Here is a 13,352-nt window from a genome sequence, read left to right as displayed (position 1 = left end):
TTTCAAAACTCATTTATTTTGTATTGAAATCAAGCTAGTGTTTTGCTACAAATTCTGGCTTCTTTGTAAGTAAAGAACTCAGCTTCTTCCTTGAGAGAGTACAAGAAAAACTAGATCTGTTTGATACTTTTAAAAACAAAGGACTAGTGTTTACTTTATAGATTAGTAAACACATGTTTACACATCATGCAATAAGATGTACTAAACCCTACTTTAAGTTATCTATAAAACTTTCCATTTCTGGCTTAGTGTATCTTTGCAAATCGTGTAGGTATGTGACTTTCCTTTGTCAATTAATCTTGGCCTTTGATCTTGCACTCTTCAAGCTGCTTTTGTAGATTTGTCAATCTAATTGATTAGATCGTTTGTTGATTGATAATCTTGGATCTTCAACTTTACTGCATTCTGTACTTGAGGTTCATATCGAGATCTCCAAATTGATCTATAGAGAACTGACATCTCAATAAGTATAATGGCTAATCGAGAACTCTGAGTTCTCTATAAGTAAACTTGGCTTGTCGAGGTCTCCAAGTTTCCGCATGTAGAAATGACTTGTCGATATCTCTGAGATCTCTATAAGCATTTTGACTTGTCGATATCTCTGAGATCTCTAATGAGAAAATTGACTTGTCGATATCTCCAATCTTTATATCTTCATTTTGACTTGTCGATATCTCTGAGTTCTCTAATGCAGAAATGACTTGTCGATATTCCCAATCTTCATGTCTTCATTTAGCTTGTCGATATCTCTAAGACTTCTATAAAAGCTATTTTGGACTTCTCGATAAGTCATTCTGGAGTTCTCAAATGATTTCTCTATATATGACTTGATCTGTGACTTGTAGATATCTTGACTTCGAGCATTTTTCCTAAAACAGATTTATTCAACTCCAAGCTTCTTCACAATTTCTCTGAGACATGATCTTCTTGATCTTCTTACAGAGTTTATTCTTAGGCTTGAGACTGTTTACATAAAAATACTCGAGTATAATCTTTAACATTTTTACAGACTCAAGTAATACAATATAAAATACAAATTTAGATTATCATACAACTAATTCTTAGGGCTGTCAATTTGACTTAGTCTTAGAGCTTCCACAAGCTTGAGCCAATCATCCAATGAATAACCATTCAAGTAACCAACTCTAAATCTTGATAGCCAACCTTAATGTTCAGAAAGTGTCCATCCTTAGAAATTCTGCTCATCCCCTTTTCCCTGAGCTCATTTGATCTTTGTTCAAATATGGCAATTTCTGCTGTATACTTCATATCCCTTTCTTCCTTTTCAGCCTTTGCTTTTGCTCTTCTTTCATCCCTTACTTTCAACCATACACATAACACAACCCTCCATGCTCTTGTACTTGTATCCTTCCCCTTCATCAAGCTAATCACCCTTTTGATTTCTGTGGTTGCGAATGTGTCCATTAAATTCCTGCCAAGTAAAGTGTAGGATCCATCTTGATAATAGATTCTGACTTCCCTCAATGATGCAATCCAAACTTTGACCATTTATTTAACTAGTTGTTGAAAGTAGTCATCATCTGTGATGCACCAATTTAGTGGCAGAAAGTCAGTTTGATCAAAACAATTTTAAATAGCCTTTTCTTCAACTTGCAGCTTCTTTGGTTTTCTCCCAACAGATTTGAAATGAGTTTTAAGTGTGGTTTAAATGAATGTAGGTTTGAGATTTTCTTTAGAGTGGTTTGGCTGGAGGTGATCGGTATTTTAAGTAGAGTGTTTGCAGTTTGTTTATACAAAAGCTTAGGCTTTGAGGTCAAGGATAGTTGAATGTTTGAGCTTGTAGGTTTAGTGACTTGAGCATGTTGGATTTGAATTGATTGGACATTTTTATTTGATCGTTCACCATCTTCCCTCTTCTTTCTTCTTCTTTCATCTTCTCTTTTCTTATCATCTCTCTTCTTCTCATATGTTATTCCCAGACAATCTAACAAAGAATTACAGAAGGGGGGTTGAATGTAATTCTGGCTTCTTTTTTATTTTAAGAACAGTTCTACTATGAATATATAACTGTGTTTGATTTAGCAATGTTGCAGAATGAAAGTAGTAAAGAAATCAAGACACAAAGTAATTAAATACAAGTACTAAAAAAAACTTTCTGGTGGATTGAACTTTACCACCAGAGATATATATTTATTAGAGAACTCTCTGTTACAATGTTGTACACAGCTGCTTACAAGTTGAACTCATAAGAACAGAGAAATTCTTTACAGATATTGCTTTTTCTATTTCTCTGGTAATTGCTTACTTACTTGGATAATTTTTTACTTGCTACACTTGGTTTATATATCACCAAGTTACATTATAAAGAGACAAACAAATAAGACAAAATGTTTATAGTCTAATCTCATGCTTCTTCATTTCTCAATCCAGCATCTTTGAATATCTTCAATTTAGCATGGAAATGGAAATGCTTCTATGTTCTCTAGAACCTGTAATTAGGCTGCCACATTCTATTTGTATACACTCAACGCATGTGACTGTCAAGTTACTATCAACCGCTCTTTTGAATTTGAATATCCGTTGAAAACTTCATTGGATCATCCATTGAGACTATGGTTGATCATCCGTTGAAACTTTGGTTGATCATCCGTTGAAGCTTTAGTTGATCATCCGTTGAAGCTTAGTAAAATATCCGTTGAGTCTGTCTTCATGTCAGTAAACTCCATTTCATTTATACAAGATTACAAGGCATCTGATATTTATAATTAACCAACCTATCTTGTATATTAATCTAGTAGTCAACATGACTTAAACATTCTACAACATCTAGTTCACAAAGACATTATAATATGCAGGAATGTGCTACTTAAACTTATTATTACATAAGCTACTCTTTCAACGGATGTTGAAGTGATCATCCGTTGAAAGCTACAAATTCACTAAATGATATCTACTAAGTGTTTTGTTTAACTTATCATCAAGTTCACAACATATTCTTAACAATCTCCCCCAATTTATGTCTACTGGAATTGTAGCCATAAATTAAGAGAAACTTGATGATAACAAAATACCCTATGAATACAGACTGAATTATAGTAGATAAAATTTATAAGTGCTGCAATTAATTTGACAAATATACAGAGGAAGGTTTGTAGAGATTCTCACAGGCCTTTTTCAGGGTGCTCCTCTAGACTGAACAAATTTAGCTTATTTCCTTGACTGTCTGAACTTCTTTCCCAACTTCACATTGTTTTCTTCAATTTGATATTGGAGTTGCCTGTAGAACAGAGATTCATCTCCATTTGTTTGATCCATATTTTCTTACATCTCTATGAGAGTTTCATTGCTTGAAATCTTTAGCTGATCTTCCAATCTAAAGAATCTTCTAATGCATTTTTCATCTTTAAACTCCATTATCCAGTATGTCCTCAAATGCACCCTATCTCCAGTAAAAGGAATTGTTAATACTCTTGGGAGTGCATTTGGTCCTCTCCAGCTATTCCTTATCTCCTCAATCTTGTTTAGTACCATTTTCTTGGCATCTATGTTGAACCCAAAGTTCTTCTTAATTGAGGAGAAGATAGTCACCAAGGTAGATAGCCTTCATTGAGAATTCTGTGAAGGGGCTAAGTCATCTCTTTTTCACCCTTGTACTTGAAGACTAATCTTTCTGGAAGATATCTATAAGCATCAATGGCTCTAACTTCATCTATTTCTTCCAAGATTTATGTCTGAGAATTCTTTAATATCACAAATAAAGAGTTGATCTCCCTTGTTGACAGTTGGTTTGGGTGTGGCCAGTGATTTGGAATGAAGTCTGACAGGCTTGACCTTCTTGATTGCTCTTTTCTTTGTCTTTCTTGGCTTGACTTGGATTAGAATATTTAGATCTGGAAGAGGTAGGGTTTCCCAATCTATAGGTTCATCCTTGGGAATTATGGTTTCACCATGGAAATTCTTGTCAGGATAGACCTTCAATTCAGCTTGTTCCACTGTGGGCATAGCTGTTTGACTTGAAGTAGTAGATTGGGTTGGCATGTATTCTTCTTTATCTTCATTAAAATCCAACATCCTCTTGGGTTTGAGCTTGTATCTAAATTCCTTAGTCTGCTTTGGTTTTTCTTGCTTTCCTTCAATCAGATTCTCTATTGTCATAGTAGGTAAATCAGCTTCTGTGGTTGCAGGCTTCTTGGCTAGGTTCTTGGCATCTAAAGTAGCTTGCTTTTGTTGTTGTTTGAGCCTCACCTTTTCTTCTTTCTTAGCATCTGCAAACTGTGGATGTCCAACCACCACACAGATCATTTTTCCATTCCTCTAGATTTTGTCTATCCTCTTCTTTAGGACTGAGTCTCTAGGATCTTTGAAGAAAGCTATAGACCTTCCAAACAGCTTCTTCTCATCTGGCTTAGGGGTTTCATATATTAGGCTTAATGGATTTTTGTCTGAATTCTTTGGATAATTTCTCTTAGGTTTAAAAGTCACACTGGCCTTTAGAGATTTAATAGATGAGAATTGATATCTTTCCAAGTTCCCTAACTCATGTCATTTACTGAAATTGGTCTCAATTGAGAGAAATGAGAGGAGACTTTATCTTTCTTCTCAATTGGACCAAACTTCTTCTTGATGTTTTCATGAAGCTTCTTCCATTTTTCATTCAGCTCCAATTCTACTGCTGTTATATTGATTAAATCAATGCTATCAAGGGCTGGTGGTTTAGAGAGAGTAATTGCTGGAACAATCACCTTGCTCACTTGTATGTTGTGCACTTTCTACCCCTCACTAGCTGAATCTCCTTTGCTAACTGAAATGATAAAGTCTTTCTCCCCGTTTTTGTTAGCATGAAGTTTAGTAGTGGTTTAGGTTTGTGCAGCCACCAGTTTTTGAAGAAGCAGTGTTTGTTGAGCTTGATGGAGATGGATTTGAGTAATAGAGATTTCAAGAGTCCTTAGCCTAGTATCCAAAGAATCCACCTTGGTATTGAGATCAGAGTTTTTCCTGAGTTGCCTGTTGATATCTAACATTGTTGAGGCAGGAAGTATAGACTCTAATCTCTTAGTAATGTCCTTTTTGACCTGTCCAATCTCTGTCTTGATCTCAGACACATCTTGATTTTACTTGAGAGATTGGATTTTTATGTAATTGAAGAGATTCGAGGTGGGCTTGGAGAAGATTCTTGGTGTTGGCATCTGTAGTGGCTTGGATAGCAGTCTGAGTCTGATGAATTAGATTGAATATAGTAGATTTGAAATGATACACATCATATTCTTTGCTAAACATCCTAGATGGAGTGTTTGTACTTGAGCGAGGGCCTGCTTCCCCCCTATGTGCATGAAATCTCCTTCATCATCATCTTCATCCCCAAACATACCCTCAGAACCACCAGTTAGATAATCAAAATCATCACCAGATGTGGAGGGCATGACGGTGATTGTATCCTTGGCCCTTTGCATAGAAGCAGTTGTGTGCACCAAGTTGAGAATTCTTTCAGCAGCCTCATTATCCTGTTCAGCCAAGACTTGATAAGCTGGAACAGGGTGAGTAAATGCCTCAGTTTCATAAGAAACAAAGTCTAAGACAGCTTGATAATCTTGCTGAAATAGCTGTTTCTTTTCAGCCTCAATGGCATCCCTTAAATCACTAACAATGGGCTCTTCCCATTCTTCAGTACCTGCTTTTCTCTCATTTTCCCTATTTTCTTACATCAAGGGCTCCCCTTGGCTTCCCACCCTCACATCCTCACCTTCACCTACTAAGGTGGGACTCCACTCACTCACTTTTGCCAAGCTAGAAGAAATAGCTTGCATATTTTCACTATTTTCCTCTCCTTTTGCCTGAGAGTAACTCAGCCTCTCACTCTGTTCACTCCCTTCCCTCAATCCTAAAAGTGATTGTACAACTACTAAATCATCTGCATTTGTGACAACAGTTGAGATTTTCAAGTGGTGCAGTGATAGTCAACGGATGAGAAATATCCATCGTAGTAGTAGTTGAAAGTGTCAACGGATAATTGCTGTTAAGCACATTCGTCGAGATACAATCACTAGTCAACCGATGAACAATATCCGTCGAGATAGTTGAAATGACAGAGTTTGGAGTAGAAACTATTGTAGAATCTGTGGTGATTGATTTGAGATTTTGCACAGATTTCTCAGTAGAATAAGAAAGAAAGGGCAAGTGAGCCAACAAATCATCTAAAAGATGATATTCACTTGCTGTAGATTTTAGCTTCTCCATGAGTGTTAAAGATGGAGAATCAGGAATTGATGTGTGAATCATGTCCACATCCAAAGAATTTATGGGTGAGTTTTGTGTGTAAGGTCCTTCTATTATTAAAGATTTTGGCTGTGACTCCATATTTATAGGAGCCACATCAACCTGATTTTGTGAAGGTGCTGTAACTGAGTCTTTGACTGCAGTTTGCACAGTGTGTGTGCACCCTGTGTATCCCCAAGTGTTTTAGATTTCTTCTTTCTAGCATAAGTTTGGGGTGAGCTTGTGTAATATCCGCGATATATCGTGTAATTATTTTTGCTATTAAATAATTATTATCTGTGTTCATTATCTATTCTGTGAATTAATTGTTAAGTGTTATCTGTATTTGGATATTCAAAAATAATATTAATTGAGTATTTTAATTTTTATATGTCCAAAATAAAATATAGATAATTGTCATATCTTCCTAATTATTTTTATGTTGATTTATGGATTTATAAGAATCATATGAAATTTCTAAAATCTTTTTCCGGGTATTTAAAACCTATTTTATAAAAACGGGAACCAACCGATGTCACCCGTTGTTACGTTTTTGGAACCCGAAACACTTCCGAGAACTCCTTCCTAACCTAATTGTAATATTCCGAGCATATTCCATGTTTCGACTTTTTCGATCCGGCGTACGGTTTGTTCTGCGCGGGAAACGGCGCAACATTTTCGATACAATATTCATTTCGGTAAATCAATAAAACCCGTATTTTCGATAAACGGGAGCTTTTTATTAAACTATCCCAATTATCACTTCGTAGTACATGTAACCAGGCGCTGAGACCAAGACCGCAGTACAAATTGTACTGATTTGGATAATTATCCCGAAAACCGATACCGTTTGGATCAGTTTTTATAAATAAATGTACCGTTTTATATCCAGAATGATCCAACGGGATACTAATTTTCCGTAATAATAAATATCCTTTTTCCGTATTTTATTTTGTATCAAAATCATTTGCAGACAGATAATTATATAATTTTACAGAGAAAAATCATATATTCATAAATCCTTCTGAGAATCAAACTACTATTTGGAGGTGTTATTGAAATCTGCTCGGGAAGCTCTAGTAACCAAAACAGAGGTTTTGAAGAGTACTATCAGATTATACAAGTTTCAGAACTGCAGAATCAAAGGTTTATTTTCTGGAAATTTAATTATTTTCGAATTATTTTTATGAAAAATATGAATTTTTGTTCGGGTGATTGTTTGTGTGATTTGATGATTGCATGTTGTAGAGCTTGTTTTCCTGATGATTTTGATATATTATACGTCTGTTTTCCTGTGTGATTTGAAGATTTGGATGAAATTTTGGGGGTTTCTTATTCTGGAATAGATTGATGTTGTGGTATAGTGGATTGTATTCTCAGTGAAATTTGTAATCTAGTCGTATAAGTTTCATGAATCACCGAGGTCTGTAGAGAAGGGAGTTGTCTTTGGAAATTTTCCGAAGTTCGCCGGAAACTGGCAAACTTCACGGCCAAATTCCGGCCAACTCAGGGATGATTAGAATGATTTGTTGGCATGGTTGAGTTCCTGGTAAAGTATAGATGTGATCTGGAGGTGTTGGTGGGGTAAGAACGCCGGGAACGTGTTCTCTGGCCACACCTGTATTTTCCGGCGACGGGAATGTAAAAATTACAGTTCGGTACCTGGACTTTTGGGAACGATACAGTTAGGTCCCTGAAGTTTCCAGAGTTTGCAAATTTAGGAATCCTGTTTTAAAAATGTTTAAAAATCATATTACCTATTTATTTTTATTATAAAAATTTGTTTGTAATTTCTGAAAATTCTAAAAATAAGTATTTTCATTCTGAAAATTATTTTTAATTCAAAAATAAATCTAAATTAATTAGTTAATTAATTTCAGTTAATTTCTAATTGATTAATTGGTCAATTAATTCGAAAATTAATTGATTAATTGATTTAATTAATTATTAATTGATTTTATTTAATTACTTAATTAGATTTAATTATTTAAAAATGATTTAAAAATTCCGAAAAATAGTTTCGAGCTTTAAAATATTATTCTAAATTATTTTTAAGGCTCAATAATTATTCTAAAATTGTTTCGGAGCCAGAATTGGTCAACCGAACCCTGTTTATTAACCCAAAATTGGTCCAATGACCCGTTTTAATTCCGAAAAATGTTTTAAAAATCATTTTAAATACCAGAAAGCCTATTTATGACCCGAGACTTCTTTATAAACGATATGTCATTGATTACGTTATGTATTATGTGTTATACATGATTTGTTGATTGACTATCGGTTTATATATTCGGCATTTACTTAATTATTGCATAACTTTCAATCCGTTAATCGGATTTGGGTGAAACGAAGGGTAGATAGAAGTATGTGTTGAATATAATCATTTGAGTTGATTATTGATAGATGCTTATGATATATGAGCAGAAGAGGCAAGACGTAGGAAAGGGAAACAAGTAGTTGAGGAGTAAGACGATTGTGATTGGAAGCGAGTGCAGGATAGTAAGCTAATACCAGGCAAGTGTTCTGAACTTTTTTGAGATATTGTAGTACTTGATAGTCTTGTTGATATTGCAAGTGCTTTGAAGCACTGAAACCCAAACCCTGATTCCAGTTATTGTTCTTGAGCCATGAACCTTATTCTTTTTATACCATTGATTGTTGTATACCCAAACACGAACCTCATGTACGCAATACTACTCCACAAATACATACACATTAAATATTAAACACTGAACCAGATTGCTTACACCTTCAAACCATTGTATTTTATGCTTTGAAAGCCCAAATCTTTGAAACCCTGAAACGTTGATTCCTTTTTTATCCAATTCTTTCATTACCCAGCATCCAAGCTTTGAAATTATCTTATTGATCCTTACAAGGATTGAAACCTTTTCATTGTTAAACACTCATTGTTATTAATGATTTTGGTTATTGTTTATTATTGCTTATTTTGTTATTATGTTAGAATTGGATTGTTTTTATAAAAATTGTGGACCAGATTCGTGGTCAGACCATATAATGGTCAAGTTAGGCCAATGTGTGCCTTGGATCCAGTAGTTAGAGCAATGCTGTGTGCCTTGCTCGGGGTTAGTGCGTGACTGATCAGCAGCCTAACCTTGGTTTTTAAAATAAAAGTATAATATCCAATTCTAAATCATAATCCATTGTTCACTTGATATCATAATCATGTTCACTTGATGATCATTATTCTCAGTTTTGTCATTGTGACTTGCTGAGCTAGTTAGCTCATTTGTGCGATATTGTTTCTGTTCTTTTCCAGTTAAGAAGGAACTAGTTGGTACCGCAGATCCCCAGTCCAGCGCGAGAGCTAGGGGTTCAGGTTGATTGAGCTAAGCTAGTAGGCTTCTTTTGGGATAATTTAAGTCTTTAAAAGTTTGTAATAATGTTTAATACTCAGTTTTGAGTTTGGAATAGTTGGGATTTGAACGGTATGTAATATAAGTAGATGTGTGGCTTGTGTGCATACTTTAACCTGTTCGGATCCGTGGTAGTTGGTAAATAGGGTCACTGCATATTATTATTATCTTTATTATTGTTATAAGCAGGTTATAAATAAGGCGTGTGTATGGACCCCAAACTTCTGACCCGGGTTTGGAGGGCGCCACAGGTTTGGTATCAGAGCTACAGGTTATAAGTCACTGACACAAGCCTAGGTTGACAGGAATGGGTAGAGGGTTAGGATTAGAAGTAAGGAATATAAAGATAGAACGTGGAGAGGTTGAGTGCTTCGGTATATCAGGTACTAGTGTAATTCGCGTTATGGTTCGAGATTCTTATATTGCGATATGATTTCTGATAGTAGCGATGGCCGACTCTTTTATTCCCGTATTAGCTGATCACTCAGAGCCTTCAGTTGGAGTGCCGTCTTCAGATCCACGTCCTGTTGTTCCACCAGTGTTGGCTATATTACCTCTACCTGTGTTGCAGCCCGTACCATTGCAGGCTATTCCACCTCCAGGCATGAGGCCACCTGTCAGAGGAACCCCACCTGCTGATTCAGGCTTTACTAGTCATTCAGTCACAGGAGTACCTTTCCAGTTCTCTTCCTATCCTATCCCATATCATCAGTTTGAGGCTTCCTTATGGAGCAGCGATTCCTACAGGGTCAGATCCAGGAGTTATTGCATATCATGCGTACCAGAGAGATGGGGAGTGGTGAGAGGTGACTTAGAGAGATGCTCCAGGCGTTTTATAAAGCAGCTGCTGTGAGGATTGCTGAGGCTACACATGAGGACATCACCCCTGATTTCCTAGTGGAGTGGGCTAACTGGGTTCTAGAGGAGCATGAGGAGATAGGAGGTCCAGATTTGCCAAGAGCCAGAGATTCAGAGATGGAGATGTTGAGCAGTGTTGTTATGGTTATGTAGTATGTACAGTAGTGTGTAGTGTGTATCTGTAGACTTTTGAGTTGTATTTTTAGACTAGCTATGCTGACTAGTGAGTAGGTTGTTGTACCCTTTTTGCTTTTGATTCCGAAGTGTCTTTACGCTTGTAATACCTAAAACTTTTGATCTATATATATCAGCACCTTTTTCCTTTCCATTACTGTCGTTTACTTTATTGCACCTGTGTTACTTACCTTATTTATTGCGCCAGTTATACCCCTGTGATACCATGTACCCTGTTTTCCATAACTGTTTATATTCTGTAAAGAAGCATGTAATTTACTTAGTTACAACTGTTTTCAAAAAGAGATATTTCTATTTTGCAAAACTGTTCTTTTATGCAAAAGATTAATACAAAAGCTAAATAAGTTGATTGATTCTTTACAGAAAATGCCTCCTAGAAGAAATACCCGCACCAACACCCAGAATGAAGAAACCAACAACAACAACAATAACAACCAAGATGATACAAATCTGAATGTGAACCCAGGACCCATGGACCCAGCAATAGCCCAGATTCTACAAATCTTGGCCCAACAAACAGTTCACCTGGCACAACAACAACAAAGACAGACCAATCCCCAGGTAACTTTTAAAACTTTTCAAGCAGTAAACCCACCAGAATTCAAGAGTTCCTTAGAGCCAATTGAAGCAAATGTTTGGTTAAAGGAAATAGAGAAGGCATTTGCCTTAGTGAAAGTAAAGGAAGAACATAAGGTTGAGTTTGCAAGTTACTATCTGAAGAATGAGGCCACCTATTGGTTGGAAATGGTGAAGACATTGGAAGGTACAGATGTTATTACTTGGGAAAGGTTTAAGGAATTGTTTTTAGAAAAGTATTTTCCTCAATTTGTTCAGGATCAAATGGAGTTGGAGTTTTTAGAATTAAAGCAAGGGAACATGTCGGTAACAGATTATGAGGGTAAGTTTGAGGAGTTGTCAAGGTATGTACCGTCGTATGTGGATACTGACAGGAAGAAGGCTAAAAGATTTCAGCAAGGTTTGAAACCATGGATCAGAGGGAAGGTAACCATTTTTGAATTGGATACCTATGCAGTAGTAGTACAAAAGGCTATGATCGCAGAGACAGAGAGTGAGATGTTCCAGAAGGAGAAAGAAAGCAAGAAAAGGAAAGTTGACGGAAGTGAGGGTCAGTCACAACCAGGGAAGTTTCCAAATTTTAAGAAAGGCAAGTTTCAGCCAGGGAGAAATTTTAATTTCTGGAAACAGAATGCAGGAGACGCAGGCTAGAGTAATCGTCCAGTTAATACAAATCAGCCAAATCAGTTGAGATTAACTTTTCCGGATTGTCAAGTATGTGGAAAGAAGCATGGAGGAGTTTGTAACAAGTTGAATGTGGTATATTTTAAATGCAACCCGAAAGGGAACTATTCGAGGTAGTGCCGAAATCAGCCAGCAAGAGAACCAGTAAGTAAGGATCAGCCTATCCGGAATCCAGCAGTATAGGTTCCGACCATTGGATTTACGTGCTTTAAATATGGAAAGCCAGGACATATGGCCAAGGATTACAAAACACCAACCCCAGTCAGTAATGCATTGAGGATTATGGGATCTACCCCAACAGTAAATGAGACTCCAAGGGCTAGAGTTTTTGACATGTCAGTGAAGGATGCGATCCAGGATACGGATGTCGTGGCAGGTACGCTTAATGTGAATTCTTTATGTGCCAAAGTGTTAATAGATTCGGGAGCAACTCGATCGTTTGTTTCACAAGATTTTGTTAGTAAGTTAAATTATCCAGTTGAATGTTTAAATGAAATAATGACTGTGGAATTAGCAAATTAAGAACGTGTATCTGTTAACCAAGTTTGTGGGAATTGTGAGATTGAGATCTCTGGTAGTAAATTTTGTGTAGATTTCATACCATTTAAGTTAGGAGAATTTGACATTATATTAGGGATGGATTGGTTATCTAAGCATGATGTGCAAATAGATTGTCGAAATAAGAAGGTGATGGTGAAAACGCTAGACGAAAGAATAGTAACGTTCAAGGGTTAAAAATAAGTAAAGAAGTTCTTAACGATGATTCAAGCCAAGAAGTTACTACGGCAAGGATGTGAGCATTTCGTGGCATATGTGATTGACAGAAGTTAAGAACCAACAAAACTTGAAAATATTCCAGTTGTGAATGAATTTCCAGACGTGTTTCCCGACGAGTTACCAGGACTTCCTCCAGATAGAGAAATTGAATTTGCGATCGACTTAGCACCTGGAACAGGATCAGTATCCAAGGCCCCGTACTGAATGGCGCCTGTTGAGATGAAAGAGCTAGCGAAGCAATTGCAAGAGTTGTTAGAGAAAGGAGCAATCAGACCTAGTGTATCCCCATGGGGAGCCCCGATATTATTCGTCAAGAAGAAAGATGGAAGCATGAGACTGTGCATCGACTATAGGGAGCTCAACAAGCTGACAATCAAGAACAAGTATCCGTTACCCAGAATTGATGATTTGTTTGATCAGTTGAAGGGAGCCAAGTATTTCTCCAAAATTGATTTAAGATCGGGATATCATCAACTGAAGATCAAGCCAGAAGATATACCAAAGACAACTTTTAGAACAAGGTATGGACATTACGAATTTTTAGTGATGTCTTTTGGGTTGACCAATGCCCCGGTAGCGTTTATGGACCTGATGAATAGAATTTTCAAGGATTATTTGGATAAGTTTGTTATTGTGTTTATAGACGATATTTTAATTTATTCAAAAACGGAA

Source organism: Apium graveolens, chromosome 8, assembly GCF_009905375.1.
Source record: "Apium graveolens cultivar Ventura chromosome 8, ASM990537v1, whole genome shotgun sequence".
Classification (NCBI taxonomy): domain Eukaryota; kingdom Viridiplantae; phylum Streptophyta; class Magnoliopsida; order Apiales; family Apiaceae; genus Apium; species Apium graveolens.
Note: the sequence above shows the minus strand (reverse complement) of the source record.